This window comes from Nomascus leucogenys, chromosome 1a (assembly GCF_006542625.1).
Source record: "Nomascus leucogenys isolate Asia chromosome 1a, Asia_NLE_v1, whole genome shotgun sequence".
Taxonomy (NCBI): domain Eukaryota; kingdom Metazoa; phylum Chordata; class Mammalia; order Primates; family Hylobatidae; genus Nomascus; species Nomascus leucogenys.
Genome location: NC_044381.1, coordinates 38,974,967 through 38,999,029, shown reverse-complemented (window position 1 = coordinate 38,999,029; position 24,063 = coordinate 38,974,967). Strand labels below are relative to the sequence as shown.

At 38.2% G+C, this 24,063-nt stretch overlaps 1 protein-coding gene and 1 pseudogene across 5 annotated transcripts in view; one reads left to right on the top strand and one right to left on the bottom strand.

Moving 5' to 3' along the window:
- Positions 1–24,063, bottom strand: part of FANCC (FA complementation group C) — a 232,015-nt gene that overhangs the window by 185,197 nt on the left and 22,755 nt on the right. The window lies entirely within an intron of this gene.
- Positions 20,296–22,928, top strand: LOC105738489 (annotated as a pseudogene). Its single transcript, XR_001114300.2, has one exon. The product of XR_001114300.2 is annotated as an ATM interactor pseudogene (transcript).

Sequence of the window (24,063 nt, the reverse complement as noted above, 5' to 3'; positions counted from 1 at the left end):
CACCACGCCTGGCTAAATTTTTTTGTATTTTTAGTAGATACGGGGTTTCACCATGTTAGCCAGGATGGTCTCGATCTCCTGACCTCGTGATTCAACTGCCTTGGCCTCCCAAAGTGCTGGGATTATAGGCACAAGCCACCGCGCCTGACCCTGCCTCCTCTTTTTTATTGAGGCAACAAAGCATCATTTTAAAACATTTTATGTACCAACTACATTTATTTAATTTTGGATTATTTACTGATAAAAAGTTTTCATTGCTCAATGATGTATTTTTCTATTTGTAGAAAGTATTTGGACATCTTAGGTTGGGATGGAACACATCAAAACTTTTACCACCAAAATTAACATAAGTTAGCCGACTGCAGTGGCTCACACCTGTAATCCCAGCACTTTGGGAGGCCAAGCGGGTGGATCACTTGAGGCCAGGAACTCGAGACCAGCCTGGCCAACACAGTGAAACCCTGTCACTACTAAAAATAGAAAAAATTAGTTGGGCGTGGTGTCATATGTCTGTAATCCCAGCTACTCGGGAGGCTGCAGCGAGAATTGCTTGAACCCAAGACGTGGAGGTTGCAGTGAGCTAGGAGATCACGCCACTGCCCTCCAGCCTGGGTAACAGAGTAAGACTCTGTCTCAAAAAACAAAAACAAAACAACAACAACAAAATTAACAGAAGTAATTTTTCATTTTCTAGCTTTTCACTTACTGGCAGGATTCTTAGAATTAACATCATTAAGTGAGGGATAGGCATATTTATTTCATCTATAGCAAATGCCTGGGAAGTAGCTTGGTTTCTTCACCCTCTTTATTCACACCTTGCTTTGCGGGAGTTACCAGCTAGAAATCGGTGATCAGCATAACCCTTCACTGCCCAGCAAAGGTGTGGGGGTAGGGGTACAGAGAGATGAAGAACCTTACAGAGACCATCCATTCAGTTAGAACCCCAACAAGAACAGAACCCACATCCCCTGGCACCTAGACTAATACTCTACCTGAGGTTATATGAAGGAATTAAGGACAAATGTGATCAATAAAGAAGCAGAAAACAGCAGAATGTTTTTCTTTTTGAGAAAAGATGAAATGACGTAGGCATTCTTTAGCCTAGACGAGGGAAGGGTGGTGAATGAGTCACTAAATGTCTACCCGTGAGGAAGACATTGACTGACTGAAGGGTACCCCAACATGTAGTTATTTTGCACTGATTATCAACTTTGGTTTTCTTTTGTGTGTCTCACAACCCAAAGAGTCTTTAGGACTTTAGTTACATAAGACTCTATTGCACTAGATTCTGCTGGCACTGCATTTCAGCCCTATAACAGAAATCCACTCAACTAGCACAAGTCAAATGGGGGAAGAGGTGTTATGAAAAGGCTATGATCAAAGATCTCATGAACAACACCCAAGGAAAGAAAAGGTTTAGCTGGTCCAAATAGGAAGTGGAACTAGAAGCTCCTGCCACCACAACTCAGGGTGTCCACATGTCTGCTCCGTTCAAGGGCATCTCTCTTTACACTAGCTGCCTCTGCTGTCTCTGCCATCTGTGGCTTTTTTTGTTCCCCCCCAGCTTGCACGTCTTTTATGCTGTAGTTCAGAACGTGGTCACAATTCTATACGAAATTTCAGCCCAAGAACTAACCATTATCTGATCAGCTCAGTATCTCAAGGTCCCCATTCTCAGGGAAGAGGATGTGATTGGCCCAATCCAGCCAATAGAGCCTTTAGATAGTTTTCTATGGGGTCAGTTGCTCATCCCACAAAGATTGGTGGTCGATGAGTACTACTGTCTGGGCAGACACTTCAAAACAGGGTATAGCAAAGAGGAAATGATTGGCATACGCACAGAGGAACTCAAGAGTGATACAGCTCTTTTGGTTAAGGCTACCCAGAAAGATTGTATCACTTTAGAATTTGTGATCTTTGGACGAAGTGGTTGTAATTTGTAAATAGAGAGTAGGAACCATTTTAATTTTTTATTTTTTTATTATACTTTAAGTTCTGGGATACATGTGCAGAACGTGCAGATTTGTTACATAGGTATACACACGCCATGGTGGTTTGCTGCACCAATCAACCTGTCATCTACATTAGGTATTTCTTCTAACGGTATCCCTCCCCCAATCCCTCACCCCCTGACAGACCCCGATGTGTGATGTTCCCCTCTCTGTGTCCATGTGTTCTCATTGTTCAACTCCCATTTATGAGTGAGAACATGCGGTGTTTGGTTTTCTGTTCCTGTATTAGTTTGCTGAGAATGATCATTTCCAGCTTTATCCATGTCCCTGCAAAGGACATGAACTCACCCTTTTTTATGGCTGCATAGTATTCCATGATGTATACGTGCCACATTTTCTTTATCCAGTCTATCATTGAATGGGCATTTGGGTGGGTTCCAAGTCTTTGCTATTGTGAACAGTGCCGCAATAAACATATATTTGCATGTGTCTTTATAGTAGAATGATTTATAATCCTTTGGGTATATACCCAGTAATGGAATTGCTGGGTCAAATGGTATTTCTGGTTCTAGATCCTTCAGGAATCTCCACACTGTCTTCCACAATGATTGAAGTAATTTACACTCCCACCAACAGTGTAAAAGCAAGGAACCATTTTTAAATTTCATTCTAGCTCCAGTGTCTAGAGCAAAACCTTACTACTTTGGGCTTGTACTGCCAGAAATTTATCATTTGTCCAGAAGTGTCTCCAAATTAACAGACCATCAAGGACATCTCAAAAAATGAAATGGACTGATACACAGTATGGGCACTGACTTGCCATTATTTGGGGAAGGGAAAGGAGGAAAGGGATAAGGGGAGGATACCTGCAGTCCCTACATAAGTAGGAATTCTCTGAACTATGTATGATACAAGTTCAGCACAGGACTGGAATTAGAACTAGCTCCTCAAGTAATTTTTAAAAATAAAAACAGGCCAGGCGTGGTGGCTCATGCTTGTAATCCCAGCACTTTGGGATTGCAAAGGCTGAGGTAGGAGGATTGCTTGAACCCAGGAGTTTGAGACCAGCTTAGGCAACATACCAAGACTCTGTCTCTACAAAAAAAAAAAAAAAAGAAAGAAAGAAAAATAAATTAGGCAGGCATGGTTGTGTGTACCTGTACTCCTAGATACTCAGGAGGCTGTGGCAGGAAGATCACCTCAGCCTAGGAGGTAGACGTTGCAGTGAGCTATGATTGTGCCACCGCACTCCTGCCTGGATAACAGAGCAAGACCCTATCTCAAAAAAATAAACAAACAAAAAATAAAATAAAATAAAAACAGAAATGCCACTGGGGTAGAGGAGAGGGGAGAGGGAAGAGTGAATAGGCAGAACACAGAGGATTTGTAGGGCCATAAAACTATTCTGTATGATACTATAATGGTGGACACATGTATATCTGTCCAAACCCATAGAATATACAACACCAAGAGTAAACTCTAATGTTAACTATGGACTTTAGGTGATAATGATGTATCAATGCATGTTCATCAATTTTAACAAATGTACCACTCTGGTGGGGGATGTTGACAGTAGAGGGATGTTGTGCATGTGGGGGAATGGGGTATAGAGGAAATCTCTGTACTTTCTGCTCAATTTTGCTGTGAACCTAAAACTGCTCTAAAAAATAGTCTATTAAAATCAACAACAACTACAAGCCTTGGTGGCAGGAATAGGAGGAAGTACAGCCAAACAAAACCCAAACCTAGCTAGGTGGTGCATGCCTGTAATCCCAGCTGCTCAGGAGGCTAAGGCGGGAGGATGGCTTGAGCTCAGGAGTTCAAATCCAGCCTGGGCAACTCCGCAAGACCTCAGTTCTAAAAAGAAAAAAAAAAAAGAACGCAAACCTACTCTATACACTCTGAGCATAAGGATCATAAATAGCAGGAGCAGAGAGAGAAGGCAAGAGTGGATCTCAGTTACACCTGGCAGGAGCCACGGCACTCACACCCTGTCTAATAAAATTAATCAGTTCCCTGAATTACAATTTCACTAAAATCAGACAGCCAGATGCTTGGTTTCTCCAGACAGTGAGAAAAGTTCCTATTCCTTGTACTATGAGGTATTATCTGCTTCCAAGTCTAGTGTTTGAACTCTCCAACCACCAGGAAACTAAATACAAAAGCTCTTCTTGGGTATCCTCCTAACTCAACCACCAGGATGAATGAATTTTCAACGTCAACTAATAGTTTCATATGGGAGACTGCCTCTCATATTCAAGACACGAAGTTTCTTAGTTGCTGAGTTTGTTCTTAAATATATTTTCACCCTGACTTAGACTGCAGAATATCCTAACAGTACCTCTGGTTTCTTGCGTTAATTCAATGGGCCAACTTTTCTCCAACCCCTTCCTCTAAATAACAGATAATCCTTTTCTGGTCACAGGGAGCTTGGTCTTTCTCTGTCCCTTGCCTACCACATCTTCAAGACCACTTATTTAGGGGCAGGGCAATCTCAAGTAACAGCATGATTATTTCTATGTATACCTAACCTAAGCCTTCATAAAGTGCTACTACTCATTCCTTGTCATACCCCAAGAACTATATTTGGTCTGGCAATCCTCAGAAGGTTTTACCACATTGATCTGCGTAGGATCTCAAGAACGACAACAACAAAAATCAAAGAAAGAGTATGAGTACTTTTGCCTACTAATTGTTGTTAAAGATCTGAGACATTTTCCATGAGCTTAAAAAGCATAATTATCGGTTCATCAACCAGTACAAAGTTACAGTTAGACAGGAGGAAAAAGTTCTTGTATTCTATTGTACAGTAGGTTGACTATAGTTAACCCTTTTCCCATTTGCCCAGAGAATACTCGTCCACAGTACATGCGGCTGCAGCATCTACTCTGAGATAACTTTGCTCGCTTTTACTACTATTTTCGCAAGCTCTAGTACATTGAATTTGGAAACAAAAAACATCATTCTATGTATAACATTCTGTTTTTAGCATTGGTATTTCCATTTACAAAATACAGTAATTCTCAATTGCTGAAAATATCAAATCCTAGAAAATGCAGCATTCCTATGCATGATGGTACCATTGTTCTTCAACAGTTATTGGCCAAAGATCCATTTCAATTCAATTTTTCTGAAATAGACGATTCTGATGATTCAGACAATTCTGATGTTAGTTCTGTTTAGAAATAACTCCAAAAACAGTTTTTATATTTTATTTTCACATTGAAAATCAGTCAGATTTGCTTCAGCCTCAAAGAGCACGTTTATGTAAAATTAAATGAGCACTGGGTAGTGAGCTGCACCTTTTTTCCTAAATTGGAAAAGGGTTAAACATAATGTATGCATATTTCAAAATAACTAGAAGTGAGGATTTTGAAAGTTCTCACCACAAAGAAACAATGTTTCAGATGACGGCTATGCTAATCATCCTAATTTGATCAGTACATAATATATATATGTGTTGAAACATCACATTGCACCCTATAAATATGCACATTACATGCCAATTAAAAATAAAATAATTTTTAAAAATAAACATATAAACTCCCCAAATTTATTGACACTTGGGAACATCAACAAACTCCAAATAAGATAAATGCAATGAGAGCCACAAACAAAAACACTGTAGTGAAAATGCTGAAAGTCAAGGACAAGGAGAAAGTTTTAAAAGCAGAAACAGAAAAATAGCCCATTACTTACAAGGGAACCCCAATAAGATTAACAGGTGACTTCTCAGCAGAAACAAAAGATCCCAGAAAAACACGGGAAAACATATTCAAAGTGCTCAAAAGAAAAAGTTGTCAACCAAGAATCCCATATCCCCCAAAACTACCTTTCCGAAATAAAGACTTTCCCAGATAAACAAAAACTGAATTTGTTGCTAGAAAACCCACTTTGCAAAAAAAAGGGAATTAATACCAGAAGGTAATTTGAATCCACACAATAAAAGAACACTGATAAGTTAATTATGTAATTATAAATGCACATTTCTTCTCTCTTATTCTCATAACTGACATAAAAATGAATTGCATAAAATGATAAGTACATACTGTACTGCTGGGCCTATAACATATAGACAGGAATAAGATATGTAAATATATTTGCCAAACACAGTGCAAATGAGTTAAACAGCCAAGTTGTATTGGGCTAAGGAAATAACTACACATGTTAAAGTAATAATGAAAACATTGTTGAATTCATAACATTGAGAGGTAATATGTATAACAATAATGCCACAAAAAAAGGAAGAGAAGGGAATAAAGCTATGCAGATGATCCATAACTTATGATGGTTAGACTTACAATTTTTTTCACTTTACAATGATGTGAAAGTGATACACAGTCAGTAGAAGCCATACTTCAAATTTTGAATTTTGCTCTTTTCCCAGGCTACTGATATGTGATACCATAACTACTGATAAAACAACTAGAAAAGATCGAGAAAATAGAACACTTGAATAACACTATAACCAAGTAGACCTAACAGACATCTATAGAACTCTCCACCCAACAACAGAACATACATTCTTCTCAAGTATGCTTTTCTCACAATGCTGGGCAGTGACAGCAAGCCACAGCTCCCAGTCAGCCCAGCAATCACGGGTAAACAAGCAACCCTCTACAGTGCACGGTGTCGCTAAGCAATGATGTGCAGTACATTAGGTGTATTAAGTGAATTTCTGACTTTCAATATTTTCAACTTATGATGCTATAACTCCATCATAAGTTGAGAATCATAGGTATAGGACATAAGTCAAAAATCATATGTATAGGAGTAACATTAATTATCACGGTAATTAAGCGAGCATAAGTCTGAAGCTTATTCTATGGCAAACTCTAGAGTAACCACTAAAAAAAAATTCAAAAATAATAGTGAAAACATCATTAAAGAAATTAAAATGCAACATTATGAAATATTCACTTACGGGCATGAATCACGACTCATGCCTGTAATCCCAGCACTTTGAGAGGCCAAGACAGAAGGATCACTTGAGCCCAGGAGTTTGAGACCAGCCTGGGCAACAAAAAATCTCTACAAAAACTCAAAAAATTGGCTGGGTATGCTGGCTTACACCTGTAATCCCAGAACTCTGGGAGGTGAAGGCAAGCAGATCACTTGAGGCCAGGACTTAGAGACTAGCCTGGCCAACATGGTGAAACCCCCCATCTCTACAAAAACTAGCTGGGCATGGTGGTGCATGCTTGTAGTCCTAACCACTCAGGAGGCTGAAGCATGAGAACAGCTTGAGCCCAGAAGACAGAGGTTGCAGTGGGCCGAGATCACACCACTGCACTCCAGCCTGGGTGACAGACCAATACTCTGTCTCAAGAAAAAAAAAAAAAATCATAAATAGAAAAATTAGCCAGGTGTGGTGGAGCATGCCTGTGATCCCAGTTTTATGGGCAGCAAAGGAAGGAGAATCACTTGAGCCCAGAGGTCAAGGGTGGCAGTGAGCCATGTCCGTGCCACTGCACTCCAGCCTGGGCAAGAGAGTGAGACCCTGTCTAAAAAAAAAAAAAATAGACAATACTTACTTAAAAGAGCATAATAAAAGGAGAAACAGAGAAACAGAGTTACAAAAAAAAAGACAAGAGATATACAGAAAACAAAAGTAAAAGTTTAGACATAAAGCCAACTATGTCAATAATATCATGGATGTGAGTGGAATAAACAATCCCATCAGGCCGGACACAGTGGCTCATACCTGTAATCCCAGCACTTTGGGAGGCCAAGGTGGGTGGATCACTTGAGGTCAAGAGTTCAAGACCAGCCTGGCTAACATAGTGAAACGCTGTCTTTACTAAAAATACAAAAATTAGCTGGCTGTGGTGGTGGGTGCCTGTAATCCCAGCTACTCGGGTGGGTGAGGCAGGAGAATCGCTTGAACCTGAAAGGTGGAGGTTGCAGTGAGCGGAGATCGCGCCATTGCACTCCAGCCTGAGTGGCAGATCAAGACTCTGTCTCAAAAAAAAAAAAAAAAAAAAAAATTCCCTTCAAAAGACAAAAGATTGTCAGACTTTAAGAAAACATGATCTAACTATATGCTGTCTATAGAAGACACACTTTAGAGTGAAAAATACAAACAGATTGGAAGTAAAAGGATATAAAAGATATGTCATGCAAACATACAAAAACAAGAAACTTAATTGTGGCTATACTGATATTAAAAAAACGAATTTTAAAACAAAAAGTTATTAGAGATGGAGAGGGACATTTTGTTAATGATAAAAGGGTCAATCCATCAGGAAGATATGCCATTATAAACATACACAACTAAGGACCAAAATTCATGAAGCAAAAATTGACAGAAACAAAGGGAGAAACAGACAATTGAATATTAATAGCTGGAGACTTCAAACTGTCATTTTCAGTGGTAGATAAAACAACTAGAAAGAAGATCAATAAGAAAACAGAACACTTGAATAACACTATAAACCAACTAGATCTAACTTACATCTATAGAACTCTCCACCCAATAGTATATACATTTTTCTCAAGATCACATGGAATATTCTCCTAAACAGATCATATGCTAGGCCATAAAATGAGTCTTCATATATTTAAAAGAACATTAGTAATATAACAAATGTGCTCTGATCACAAAAAAATAAATTAAAAATAAATGCAGGAAGTTTCAAAGGAAATTCACAAATGTGGAAACTGAACAAGGCACTACTAAATAACCAGTGGGCCCAAAGGAGGAAAAACATGCTTTGGGACAAAGATAAGCTTCCAGTAACTGATCCTAAAGAGAGGATCATAGAAAAGCTGCCTGACAGGAATTCAAAATACCTGTTTTAAGGAAATTTGGCTAACTTCAATAAAGTAGAGAAAAGCAATTCAGAAATTCATCAGAGAAATTTAACAGAGAGATTGAAATAATTTTAAAAAATCAAACAGAAATCCGGGAGCTAAAAACTACAACGAACAAAATAAAAAATCCAACAGAAAGCATCAATAGCAGAATTGTTCAATTAGAGGAGTATCAGTGAATTCAAAGACAGGTTAATTGAAAATACGTAACTAAAGGTGAAAAAGGAAAAAGGAATGAAGTTACAGGATTTATGGGTAACATCTAAAGAGCAACTACGTGGGTCACTGGTGTTCAAGGGGGAACCTTGAAAAAGAGAAAGTAGTAGAAAGCTTATTAAAGAAATAATAACAACGTATTTCAAACCTGGAGAAAGCTATAGCTATCCACGTACAGGAAGATCAAGGGTATCCAATCAGATTTAATCCAAATAACACTACCCCACAACATATTATAATCAAAATGTCAAAGATCAAGCACAAAGAGAGGATCCTGAAAGGAGCAAGAGAAAAGAAGCAAATAATTTATAAGGGAGTACTAATATGCCTAACAAGAGACCTTTAAGCAGAAAACATCGTCCTGAAGAAATTCAAAGTCCTAAAGAAAAAAAAATTAAAACTATCAACCAGGAATATTATACCTACTAAAGCTGTACTTCAGAAATGAAGAAAAGAATAAAGACGTCTGGACAAACAAAAGCTGATGGAATTCATCAGCACCGGACCTGTCTTATAAGCAATGCTAAAGGGAGTTCTTCAAGATGAAAGAAAAGGATAGTAATAAGTAACACAAAAAACATCTGAAAGTACATAACTCACTGGTAAAAGCAAGTACACAGTCAAATTCTGAAGACTCTAATAATGTAATGGTGGCATGTAAATCACATATTTTTTTATGAAGGTTAAGACAACACAATTAATAATAATAGCTACAATAATTTGTTAGGGGACATGCAATATAAAAAGATAAAAATTTTGACACCAAAAACTCAAAATGGGGGAGTGGAGTTAAACAGTATTTTCTTTTCAATCAAAGTTAAGTTGCTATCACTGTAAAAAACTATAAGGCATACTTTTATAAGCCCCATGGTAACCACAAAGCAAAAGCCTATAATAGATACACTAAAAATAAAAAGCAAAGAATCAAAATATACTACTAGCAAAAATCACTTAACCTCAAAGGAAGAAAGAGAGAAAGAAAAAAATCTACAAAACTAGAAAAAAATTAATAAAATGACAGTAGTAAATCCTTACCTATCAATAATTACTTTGAATGTAAATGGATTAAATTATCCAATTAAAAGACACAGAGTAGCTAAATGGATTAAAAAAACAAAACAAAACAAGACCCAACTATATACTGCCTACAAAAGACTTGCCTCACCTATAAGGATACACATAGACTGAAAGTAAATAAACGGAAAAAGATACTTCACACAAATGGAAACCAAAACAGGAGTGGCTATACTTACATCAGATATAATAGACTTTAAGTCAAAATCTGTAGAGACAAAGAAGGTCACTACATTAATATATGATAATGGGGTTGATCAATTCAGCAAAAGGATATGTTATATATTTAGGTGCTCTGATGTTGGGTAAATGTATATGCACCCAATGTCAGAGCACCTAAATACATAAAGCCAATATTAATAGATCTCAAGAAAAAGACAGATTGTAACACAATACTAGTAGAAGAGTTTAACACCCCATTTTCAGCAACGGACAGATCATTTAGACAGAAGGTCAACAAAGAAACATCAGATATGAACTGTACCCTAGACCAAATGGACCTAACAAACATTTACAGAACATTCTACCCAACAGGTACAGAATACACATTCTTCTCAACTGCACATCAATCATTTTCCAGGATAAATCATATGTTAGGCCACAAAATAAGTCTTTTAAATTTAAGAATATCAAAATCTTGTCAAGTATCTTTTCTGACCACAATGGTATAAAACTAGAAATCAATAGAAGGGGAAACCTTGAAAACTTTACAAATACATAGAAATTAAACAACATGCTCCTAAACAATGAGTTAATGAATAAATTTAAAGAGAAATTTAAAAATTTCCTGAGACAAATGAAAATGGAAACATAACATACCAAATCCTATGGGAGAGAGCAAAAACAATTCTAAGAGGGAAGTTTATAGCAATAAATGCCAACTCTCAAAAATAACCCCAAAGCCCAAACTTTGAGAATGATCTATTAAATGCAAATACCCTGAGAAAGGATATCCCTTTTATTAAACACTAATTAATATGTTATGAGAAACTCGTTTTGTTGTTGTTTTGTTTTAAACAGATGGGTCTTCCTCTGTTGCCCAGACTGGTGTGCAGTGGCACAATCATAGCTCACTACAGCCTCAAACTCGTGGGCTCAAGGGATCCTCTTGCCTCAGCCTCCCCAGGGGCTGGGACTACAGGTGCATGTCACCACACCCAGCTGGACTTGTTGATAGTGAGTAAAGGTTGTTAGGCACCACACCATATCTGGCAATGAAAAAAGGTGAATGAGACAGGTGCCAGTGACAGGCAAAATGAGAAGATGCCAAAGACAAATTCTGCCTAGAGTCAGCTTGGGTTACTCCAAAACATTTAGCCTGCCATTTCTGCAACATTCAGCTTTTCAAGATGGCACACAGGACCAATAAGGCAGTCTCTGCTATTTGTTACAGAGCATTGACCAAATTACTTACTACTCTGTAGCTGTCACCCTGATTGTGAACCCACTCTTCAAAGTTTTGTTTCAAACACTTTCTTTCTCAAAGACCACTTTCTTTATGAAAATACAGGCTTACCCTAAATTTGTACAAACATAAAAGGGTATACTTTACTCACTATGTTCCAATTATAGTATTATATGCAAGCAAATAACTCACTTTACAAAAAATAAAAATTAAATGAATGGTAGCAGCTTAATTATTTCAAGCTGCCAGTAGGCATAAAGTCAAATATTTTCCAAAAACACAAACAGTCACTTATGACTCACCTGTGCCTCTTTCTTTTCATCTAATAAATGTCAGCATAACAGAGTGATTAAGAAGGCTGACTTGGAGGCAGACTGCCGAAGTTTGAATCCCTACTCTGTAACATACTAGCTTTGTGACCTTGGGAAGTTATTTTGCCAGTCTATGCCTCCGTTTCTGTATCTGTAAAATGGGAAAAACCTAGTAGGGTTGCTGTGAATAATAAAATATATTAATTACACAGAAAGCACTTAGAATTGTGCCTGGCACATTTTAACACCCATTCAATGTCAGTTATTATCATTCGTTATTGTATTTCTAAGTAGAAACCAATGTCTTTCTCCAAGAGTCCTCTACTAGCTAGAAATAATCTCTCTTGGCAAGCCTAAACACCTGTCGGCAAAACTGTTCACAAAAGTAACGGAGTCAACAGTGAGAATAAGCATTAATGTCCTGAACAGGCTGTGCATCACACAGCCTGAAAGCCCCAGAGTTGTTTATTTTACTATCCCACAAATATTAGAGTCAGAGGTTTCAAGATTTTGCTAGGCCAGTTCCTACTACATTCACAATATGTTAATATGAGATGGATAAGACAGTTTGGTCAGCTGTCAAGTCATGAGTTGTATAAACACTAGTACACAACAAAATGACTGTAAAAGTCGTGTGGTTCCTATTGGTCATATTAAATTATACTTGAAGACTTTTGCTTTTCTAGCTGTAAATAACTGGGAAAAGAGTGTACTTCACAGCAAGACTCCAATTTAAATAAACTGTAAATTTCTCAACATCTTGGAAACTTCGGTTCAGCCTCTTTTTATGTGGAAGACTAAACCCAGTAGAGTTTATAATTTGAAATCCAAACATACCACTAGCATACTGGGTTCTAATCTCAGCTCTGATCCACACAGCACTATTAACAGTATGGCCCAAAATATTTCATTTCCCTCTAAATGAAAAGCACAATGATATGTACCAGTCTTACCAGACAAAAAAAGATTAAATGAGATAAATATCAACAACAAACAGCAGTTGTAGCTGTTAATAAATAACACAGGAACGTATCATTTACTTGAACTCTGAGACTCCTCTCTCTCTCACACACACACACACGCATGCACACACACACACACGCACAGAAACACACACACACACACAGAGAAAAAATAAATCTGAGCCAAGGAATAAGGGAGAAAGCATAAAAAGAAAATAATCTAATGGTTCTTCTAAATAGTGAAAAAAAAATTTTTGATATCTAGAAGAACATGAAGATAAATAAAATGGTATGTTGCCAAAGAGAAGTACTGTGCAAAAAAATCATAGACATGTAATAAATAATATAAAGGAATTGAGAAAGAAATAATTTATTTCTCAGTCAGAACCAAAAGGAAGTCTCTATGTAATTAGGAGCCCTAGGGAGAATATAACTATGATGGAATAAATCTCGCCCAACAGACTTGGCTGAGATAATATTATAAATTATTATAATACTATAAACTAAAGTTAATATCCAAAACAACAAACTGAAAATAGAATGCCATAAATTATATGGAGTTTTACACTTAACATTAGTACAGCTTATGTACTTTTTGTACATCATAATAAAAAAGCAAAAATAACAATGCCAATAATAGGTGTGAATAAACAACATACATATCAAGAAACACGGATTTCTTCTTTCATTCAACAAATATCTACTAAATGCTGACTAAATGAAAAATGACACTACAAGTCAAAAAAGCAGAGTGAAACCGCTTTTGACTATAAAATCAGTGATTAAAAAATACTTCACAGATTGCTTGAGCCCAGGAACTTGAGGCTGCAGTGAGCTATGATTATACCACTGTACTCTAGCCTGGGCAACAGGGCAAGACCCTGCCTTGAAAAAAAAAAAAATTCCCAGTACTGGTAAGAATACAGTTAAACAGCCACTCATATGCAGGTTTCTGGTAATGTAATTGGTCCAAGTTTTCTGAAAGATAATCAGAGAAGTATATCAAAAAATTTTGAATGTGTTTATACCCTTTCACTCATTAATCCACTTCTAGGAATTTAGTGTAAGGAAATAACCAGAGATGTACATGATTCATATAAAAGGATGTTCACTGCATATTTACAATAGTAAAAAACTGCTAACAATCTATATCTCCAACAATAAGCAATGAATTATATAATTTGCAATACAGCCATATGAAGGAACTTAAGCCATTAGTCTAATTTCAGAAAAATATGACTTAATGGTACAGAAAACTGCTTATGTTAGACTTAAATGTAAGACTATAAAACACTATATATAATATGATTGCAATTTTCTTCTATACACACAAACATATACAACCAAAAACTGGAAAGCAAATACCACAATGTTAACAACAGTTTTCTTTGTGTAATGCCAGATTATCTTATTGTACTTTTCATTAATTTATAGATTTCCTATAATAATCAGGTATTATTTTTGTAACCAGTGCAGTCATCTTTGTGGTTAAACACAAAATGCCTTTTCCAAGCCAACTAGGGAAATTCCATTCCCTTGTCAGTGACTGTATCCTAGGCCAATACATGGAGATGTCTGGTGTAGGGGCTTCCAGGAAAGATTTCCTTGCTCCTTACAGGGAAAACAAGAGAAGAATTGTTTTCTTTTGAATACTGTCACGACGGGTATGATTTATTTAATCATTCAATCATTTACCTAAACACACCTACTACGCAGCAGGCACTGTGGCTAATTAAAAGATGTAATTTTTAATCTTTGAAAAATTTTATAGTAGACTGGAAAACACGCAACTGCATGGGGTAGCAGAAATGCAAATAAAAATTCCAATAATAATGTGAAATTGATCTAATGGCAGCACACACACACATAATGTGGGGTCACAAAGATTTCACAAGCCAGAAGAGTCTTGAGGGCTGATTACTGTTCAAGGAAAGAAAAGGGGAGCATCATCAGACCCAGTGTCCAGCCACAGCACCTTCCTGGCATGTGCAAAGGCTCAGAGTTTAGCCAGGCATGGTGGCGGGCACCTGCAGTATTCTTCACAATTTAATTTTTAAAAGGTAATATGAACATATCTTTATAAATCATCTTAAACACTAAATAATTTGCTCCTGAATTCTGTATCTCATTTATATATAAATACATCAACTATACTAAGGTTATTAGAGGAAGTGACTAGCTTCCTCCTTAAGGGAATTTCTCAATCCACCAAAATAATAATTATTATTATTTTATAGCAGCTATCATTTACACAGTGCTTATTCTATGCCAAGGACAATTATAAGCACCGTAAACTTATCTCAGTCCCCACAATCCCACTATACAGGTGTGGAAACTAAGGAAAAGAGAAGTAAATATCTTGCCCAAGGTTACGTATCATGTACGAAATGGAGCCACTCACCAAGAAACATACCATGTGCTCATCCACATCACAAAGCACTGATGACATGTCACAATAGGAAACGAAGTATGAATATGAAAAGTCAGTTTTTTGTTGTTTTTATCCATATCAAAAGCAAAAATTTTCAACAACCTCAACCTAAACTTAAGGAGGAACTATCATTTTTTTCTGAGCATGTGCATTCCTCATTTATGTTCACATTGGTTAATTCCTCCCTCAAGTCTCTCTATCCAACATCATCCATATCAGCAGTCTCCTTCTAAGATCCTCAGTGGATCCTTCCAGCTGTCAGAGGCAATGTCTCTGTCTGCTGTTTATATTTACACATCCAAAGTTTACCCACTCAAACTTCTGTGGGGAAACCACAGACAACGTCTGCCTCTGCCAAAGGATAAAGGGAGAAAAATGCTTTCCACAGAGTTAAAAGAATTCTGTTTGTCAAATCAATCTGATGATGCTAGATGAACTGAACATTTCCATCTGACTACCTTACCACCCGCTATTTAATATGAAATTACATAATTTCCCAAGTGGAAACCATTCAAATTGCTCTTCAAGGAATTAAACTAGAAAATTCTCTTTTTTGTATACCACAAAAAGGCAGGCATGTTCTAGACAGGAGCTGCACAGGGTAGTATTTCTGCAATATTTTTTCCTGAACAAAACTGTATTTCTGTTCTGTCGCATAAAAATTCAAGATACATATCCAAGATAAGGAATTTGGTATGGACTTTTTTTACTACTGCCATATGGTAGTAAAATCAGTTTTTCTAGCTGATAAGGAACTCCTGTTCCCCCAAACTGAATTCATAATTTATCTCAAGAGCTCTGAAATTTTATTTATCAGCAACAGATTCATGATCCCAGTTCTTAATAATCTCTGTACAGAACAAGTACTTCTGACATTAAATTAAAATGTTATAATTTAATATTAATATTAATAAATGGAATAATTATTTCTTTTATCTAAAAACATTCTTGCTTTCTCTAAAACACAGGCTGTTTCAGCAATAATAATTTGTAAAGCAGGATTTTATTTACAATTTCATTATCCAAGTCCATCATGTTTGTTCCATATAACATGATGCCTTTACCAAGACCATACATAGGAGAAAATTAAGCTTGGTATGGCTAGTATAATAACTATTTGTTACAGCAGATCTTAAGAGTTATACATGTCAAAGTATTTTCTTTACCTGCCCAGCTACTTGAAAACCACTAGGCTATTCTTTGAATAGGCTTTGACTGTGACTTAACCTTAGCATGCACTGATGCAAATTCTATTGACAAGCCGTACTTTAATACAAGTGTCCATGGTTTTGTGTTTTACATGGATTCACATGGATTTCTTTTTATTTGTTCTTATAGTTCAACTGAGTCCCAGCACTTGGCTCATGAATTCAGCATGTTTCACTCTGGCCCCTGATGTCTTGGTTACCAAGCTCTTGCCAGGGCAAATTTCCTATGCTCTTCCATCTTGATTAGTTTGTTGATATCTGAATCCAGTGCTTCTATTTGATCAGACATAGGGCATTTCACTTTTTTTTTTTTTTTAAATTTGCAATGACTCTTCTCTTTGTTCACTGTTTCCTGTTTCCTTTAAGAGTCTCATTTCAGACCAGGCTTGGTAGTGCACGCGTGTAACCCCAGTACTTAGGGAGGCTGAGATGGGAGGATCACTTTAGCCCAGGAGTTCTGAGACCAGCCCAGTTAACACAGTGAGATCCCATCTTCACAAAAAAACAGACAAACAAAAATTAGCCAGGTGTGGTGACACACACCAGTAGTCTTAGCTGCTTGGGAGGCTGAGGAGGGAGGGCTGTTTGAGCCCACAAGTTTGAGGCTGTAATGAGCTATGGATCATGCCACTGCACTCCAGCCTAGATAAAAGAGCAAGACCCTGTCTCTAGAAATAATGATAATAATAAGAAGAGTATCATTTCAATCTACTACTTTTATATTTTGTTACACTGTTTTCTACAGTTTTTCAGAGTTACTACATAAGGTTCAGACTTAAAATTTTTTTTCTGCACTTTTAAAATACCTGGTTAGGTAAATAATGCTCAGAAGCACATATAATTCTAAAAAATAGCACTATCTATCTGTCTCCTGCCAGTAACAATATATATAAATTAACAGGTATGATTTTTACACAGTCATGGAGTATTTGCACATCTAGTGGCTGGAGTAAGAACTGAAAAACCACACAACTGAACCTTGAAGAAGTGCACGTGAGTATAGTATATAAAAACCATAGCACAAAAAGGTAGTCATCTTTCACACTTGTATTTCACAGGGGAATAATAATTTCATGTGTCATCATCTACAGGCTTATGATTGGGCTAAAATTCTAAATGATTCTTCTCCACAAAATTAATATAAATTCAAATCATATTAATAAATTCTCTATTGTTCATTCAAATTTTTAAAAATTTGTTTTAGTTTTTAACCATAACTGTATGATATTTTATTGACTGACTGAGACAGGGTCTTGCTCTGTCACCCAGGCTGGAGTACAGTGGTGCTATCATGGCTCACTATAGCCTTGACCTCCAAGGCTCAAAGGATCCTCCTACCTCAGCCTCCCAAATGGCTGAGACTACAGGCACATGCCACCACGTCTGGCTAATCTGATATTATTTTTATTTTTTGTGGAGACAGGGTCTTGCTATGTTGCCCAGGCTGGTCTCGAACTCCTGGGCTCAAGTGATCCTCCCGCCTCAGCCTCCCAAAGTGCTGGGATTATAGACATGATCCATTGTGCCCAGCCACACGTTTTAGAATAGAAATCAGACATGCCTGAGGCTTACGTCTTCTGAAAGACTGATACCAGAAAATTGGTCTTCATGTCATCCAACCTTGCAGTAAACTCTAAAGAATGTTTGGCAATTGTTGTGCATCAGTTAATTCTACCTCCTGAGTAGGCACACATGTCACTGGGTTCCAGAAGAGTAATGTTCAAGCAGTGGAAGGGTGATTGACCAAAACCATATAAAACCCCATTAGAAGTGATAAGGGAGCTTCTCTTGTCATGCAGATCCATCCTTTGGGGAACTCCGGGGCACCTGAGAAATAATACTTCTGTCTGGGATCATATATGCTCCATCTTGATCCACAGATTCCCAAGTCTTTTGCCATTAGGGAAACTGAGGATCTTCCAAGTATAACCAATGATATCTTTCTGTCAGCAATATCACTATTCCATTGTGATCAACACGAACATTAATCCTCAGATCTAAGAAGCCCAATTACTCCCAAAAAGGAGATCTTGAAAAAGTGATTTGAGTAGAAGTAGTTTATTTGGACAGCAAAGGGAATACCATTAAGAAAGTAGAGAAGTGACACAGGGAATCACAGCCAATGAAGGGAGGGTTATTAAGCCAACTACCAGAGAGGGTAGGTAACCAGAGCTCAGTCCAACAAGACTTCTGGAAAATGGGACAAAACACACTCCTCTGAAGCAAAACACACAGTAAAACTGCAGAAACTAAAGGCAAAGAAGAAATCCGAAAAGCAGACAGAGATTATAAAAAGACAAATTACTTTCAAGGGAACACTGCTAAGAATAGGAGGCAAAGACATGAAAAGAAAGTCATAGGCCAATATCCCTGATAAACTTAGGTGCAGAAGTCCTCAACACAACACTAGCAAACAGAATTCAACAACACATGATATATGATCGTGATCATATATCATGATCAAATGAAATTTACCCCTGGGTTGTAAAGGATGATTCAACATATGCCAGTCTATGAAGATGATATACCACATTAACAGAACCAAGAACAAAAATCATATGATCATCTCAATAGATGCAGAAAGAGCATTTGATAAAATTAAACATCTTTTCATGATTAAAAAAAAAACTGTCAACAAATTATGTATAGAAGGAATGTACATCAACAAAAGGCCATCTGTGACAGACCCACAACTAACCATACCGAATGGGGAAAAGTTAAAAGCATTTTCTCTAAAATCAGGAACAATACAAAGAGGTCCACTCTTACCACTTCTATCCAACACAGCACTGGAAATCCTACCCAGAGCAATTAGGTAAGAGAAAGAAAGAAAGGGCATCCAAAATGGAAAGGAGGAAGTTAAACTGTCTATGTTTACAGATGACACAGTACATAGAAAACCCTACAAATTCTACTAAAAAAAACTATTAGAACTAATAAATGAATTCAGTCAAGTTGCAGGATATAAAATCAACAAACGAAAATCATTAGTGTTTCTATACACCAAATATTAATAGCAAACTATCTAAAAAATAAATCAAGAAAGCAATCCCATTTACAATACCTACCAAAAAAAAGAAATAAAATACTTAGGTATAAATTTAACCAAGGAGGTGAAAGATCTCTACAATGAAAACTATAAAATATTGAAAAAAATTGAAGACACACAAAAAATGGGAAGATACCCCATGTTCACAGATTGGAAGAATTCATATCTTTTAAAAGTCCGTTAAAATTTGTATGGAGGCTGGGCACCGTGACTTATGCCTGTAATCCCAGCACTTTGGGAGGCCGAGGCAGGTGGATCACCTGAGGTCAGAAGTTCAAGACCAGCCTGGCCAACATGGCGAAACCCAGTCTCTACTAAAAATGCAAAAATTAGCTGAGCATAGTGGCAGGCACCTGTAGTCCCAGTTACTCAGGAGGCTGAGGCAGGAGGATCCCTTAAACCCGGGAGGTGGAGGATGCAGTGAGCTGAGATCGCGCCACTCCACTCCAGCCTGGGTGAGAGAGTAAGACTGTCTCAAACAAACAAAATATATATATATATATATATATAATGTGTGTGTACGGAACCACAGAAGACCCCAAAGAGCCAAAGCAGTCTTGCGTCAAAAAAACAAAGCTAGAGGCATCAATCTTACCTGACTTCAAAATATACTACAAAGCTATAGTAAGCAAAAAAGTAGAGTACTGACATAAAAACACACAGACAAATGGAACAGAATAGAGAACCCACTTAGTCAACTGATTTTTGACAAAGGCGCCAAGAACACACACTGGGGAAACGACAGTCTCTTCAATGAAGGGTGTTCAGGAAAACTGGATATTCACATGCAGAAAAACGGAAGTAGACCCTATCTCTCACCACTTAGAAAAAATCAACACAACTGCGAGCTGGGCCTGGCCGCCCTGCGGGAGCCATGGCGGCCTCGGAGGCGGCGGCGACAGTGTCCCCGGCTCTCATGGCCTCAGGCCCGTGGGTGACCCCGGGACCCCGACTGAGGGGCAGCCGGCCGCGGCCCACAGGGGCGACGCAGCAGCCCGCGGCCCCCGTGCTGGCGGGGATGCTGATCCAGCAGTAGGTGAGCGAGCTGTCCCAGGCCGTGTGGACCAACATCCTGTGCACCGTGCGCGGCTGCCGCAAGATCCTGCCCAACAGCCACGCGCTCAACATGCACCTGGTCAAGAGCCACCGCCTGCAGGATAGCATAGTCAATTCAACAATAAGAAAAGATTTGAAAACTATACCGAAATTCTACTGTTGTCCAATCGAAGGCTGACCCAGAGGCCCTGACAGACCATTTTCTCAGTTTTCTCTCGTAAAACAGCACTTCTGAAAATGCATGCTGAGAAGAAGCACAAATGTAGTAAGTGCAGCAATTCGTACGGTACAGAATGGGACCTGAAAAGACACGCAGAGGACTGTGGCAAGACCTTCCGGTGCACATGCGGCTGTCCCTACGCCAGTAGAACAGCATTGCAGTCTCACATCTACCGAACTGGCCACGAGATCCCTGCAGAACACAGGGACCCACCTAGTAAGAAAAGGAAAATGGAAAACTGTGCAAAACCAGAAGCTATCCAACAAGACCACTGAATCATTTAACAACCAACCAATCAATCCCTAGACCAGACACTCAAGAACTAGAAGCTTCAGAAATAACGCTAGAACCATCTTTTGAAGACTCTTGTGGCTCTAACACTGACAGGCAGACTCTTACAACACCACCGAGATATCCTCAGAAGTTGCTTTTACCAAAGCCCAAAGTGGCTTTGCTTAAACTACCCGTGATGCAGTTTTCCCTCATGCCTGTCTTTGTGCCTACAGCCGACTCCTCAGCCCAGCCTGTGCTGTTAGGTGTCGATCAGGGCTCTGCCACAGGGGCTGTGCAGTTACCGCCCTTGTCAGTAGGAACCCTGATCCTTGGCCTAGATTCAGAGGCTTGCTCTCTTAAGGAGAGCCTACCTCTTTCCTAAATTGCTGATCCTGCTGCTGTTGAGCCAATAAGTACTGGTGTTCAAGTGAACTTGGGTAAAAGTCCATCTAATCCTTTACAAGAACTAAGGAACACATGTCAAAAGAACAGCATTTCTTCAATCAATGTGCAGACAGATCTGTCTTATGCCTCACAAAACTTTATACCTTCTGCACAGTGGGCCACCACTGATTCCTCTGTGTCGTCTTGTTCTCAAACTGATTTGTTGTTTGATTCTCAAGTGTCTCTTCCCATTAGTGTTCACACTCAGACATTTTTGCCCAGCTCTAAGGTAACTTCATCTATAGCTGCTCAGACTGATGCATTTATGGACACCTGTTTCCAGTCGGGTGGGGTCTCCAGAGAAACTCAAACCAGTGGGATACGAAGTCCAACAGATGACCATGTACAGAAGGACCAAGCTGGAATGTGCGGAGACATTTTTGAGAGTGTTCATTCATCATATAATGTTAATACAAGTAACATTATAAGCAACAGTTTAGTAGCAGAGACAGTAACTCATAGTTTGTTACCTCAGAATGAGCCTAAGACTTTAAATCAAGATATTGAGAAATGTGCACCAATTATAAACTTCAGTGCACAGAATAGTATGCTTCCTTTACAGAACATGACAGATAATCAGACCCAAACCACAGATTTATTAAATGATTTGGAAAACATCTTGTCAAGTAATCTGCCTGCTCAGACACTGGATCATCGTAGTCTTTTGTCTGACAGAAATCCTGGACCTGACACCCAGCTCCCATCTGGCCCAGCCCAGAACCCTGGAATCAATTTTAATATCGAAGAGTTCTTTTTGGCCTCACATATCCAGACTCAAACTGAAGAGAATGAACTTAGCACCATGAACAACGAGCCAGTCTTGGAGTCACTGGACATAGAGACTCAAACGGACTTCTTACTCGCAGATACCTCTGCTCAGTCCTACGGGTGTAGGGGAAATTCTAACTTCTTAGGCCTTGAGATGTTTGACACACAGACACAGACAGACTTAAACTTTTTCTTAGACAGTAGTCCTCATCTGCCTCTGGGAAGTATTCTGAAACACTCCAGCTTTTCCATGAGTACTGATTCATCTGACACAGAGACCCAAACTGAAAGAATCTCCACTGCTAAAAATATACCTGCTCTAGAAAGCAAAGTTCAGTTGAACAGTATAGAAACACAGACCATGAGTTCTGGGTTTGAAACCCTGGGGAGCTTGTTCTTCACCAGCAACGAAACACAAACAGCAATGGACGACTTTCTTCTGGCTGATATGGCCTGGAACATGATGGAGTCTCAGTTCAGCTCTGTAGAAACCCAGACTTCTGCGGAACCACACACAGTCTCCAACTTCTAAAACTAACAGTGGAGTCCATGTGTGAGACGGCATCTACCATTTCCTCTGGATTAAAACTATGGACGGGGGACAACAGTATTAATTCGATTGAATGTGGCTGATGATGCAGTTGCTTAGCTTCTTTGCAGTTCTTTGCCTTTTGTACTTGTAAACAGAAATTTGTGTATAAATGTGAGTGTATTATAAAGTTTGAGATGTTGATCTAAAAAAAAAAGAAAAATCTACACAAAATGGGCTAAATGTAATACCTGAAATTATGAAACTACTAGAAGAAAACACAGAGGAAATGCTTCATAATACTGGTCTTCTGGGCAAAGATTTTTTGGATAAGACCACAAAAGCAACAAAAGCAAAAACAGACAAATGGAATTACATCAAACTAAAAATCCATCAAACTAAAAAGTTTCTTCACAGCAAAGAAAATAACAGCGTGAAGAGACAACCTACAGAATGGGAGAAAATATTTGCAAACTATGCATCTGAGAAGGGGTTAATATCCAGAATATATTATATAAGGAACTCAAACAGCTCAATACCAAAAACAAAAAACAAAACAAAACAAAAAAAACTGATTTTTTAAATGGTCAAAGGGACCTGAACCAACTTTTCTTCAAAGAAGACAAACAAATGGCTAGCAGTTATTTGAAACAATGCTCAACATCAGTAATCATCAGGGGAATACACATCAAAACCACAATAAGAGAGGATCACTTGAGGCCAGAGTTTGAGACCAGCCTAGGCAACAGAGCAAAACCCCATCTGTACAAAATAAAAAATTAGCCAGGCAAGATGGTGCATGCTTGTAGTCCTGGCTACTTAGGAGGCTACAGCAGGAGGATCTCTTGAGCCCCGGAGGTTGAGGCTACAGTGAGCTATGATCACGCCACTCATTCCAGCCTGGGCAACACAGTGAGACCCTGTATCAATTAAAAAAAAAAAAACAGTACAATGGCTGTTGCCAGGGGCTGGCAGGAGGGGAAATTGAGAGGTGACAGTTAAAGGTACAAAGTTTCAGTCCTAAAAGAGAAGTAAATTTTGGAGATCTACTATGTTGCATAGTGCCTATGGCTAACAATATTATGCTGTATAGTAAAAATGTGCTAAAAGAGTAGAGCTTATATTAAGTGTTCTTACCATACACAAAAAAAAATAACAAAGGCGACAGAGGGAACTTTGGGAGGTTATGGGTATGTTTACAGTTTTGATGGTGGTGATAACTTCGTAGGTATATACTTATCCACAAACTCATTGAGTTCTATACATTAAATATGTACAACTTTTTATATATCAATCACATCTCAATAAAGTGATTTTAAAAATCAAAACAAACCTGTTAAATCTGAAAATAT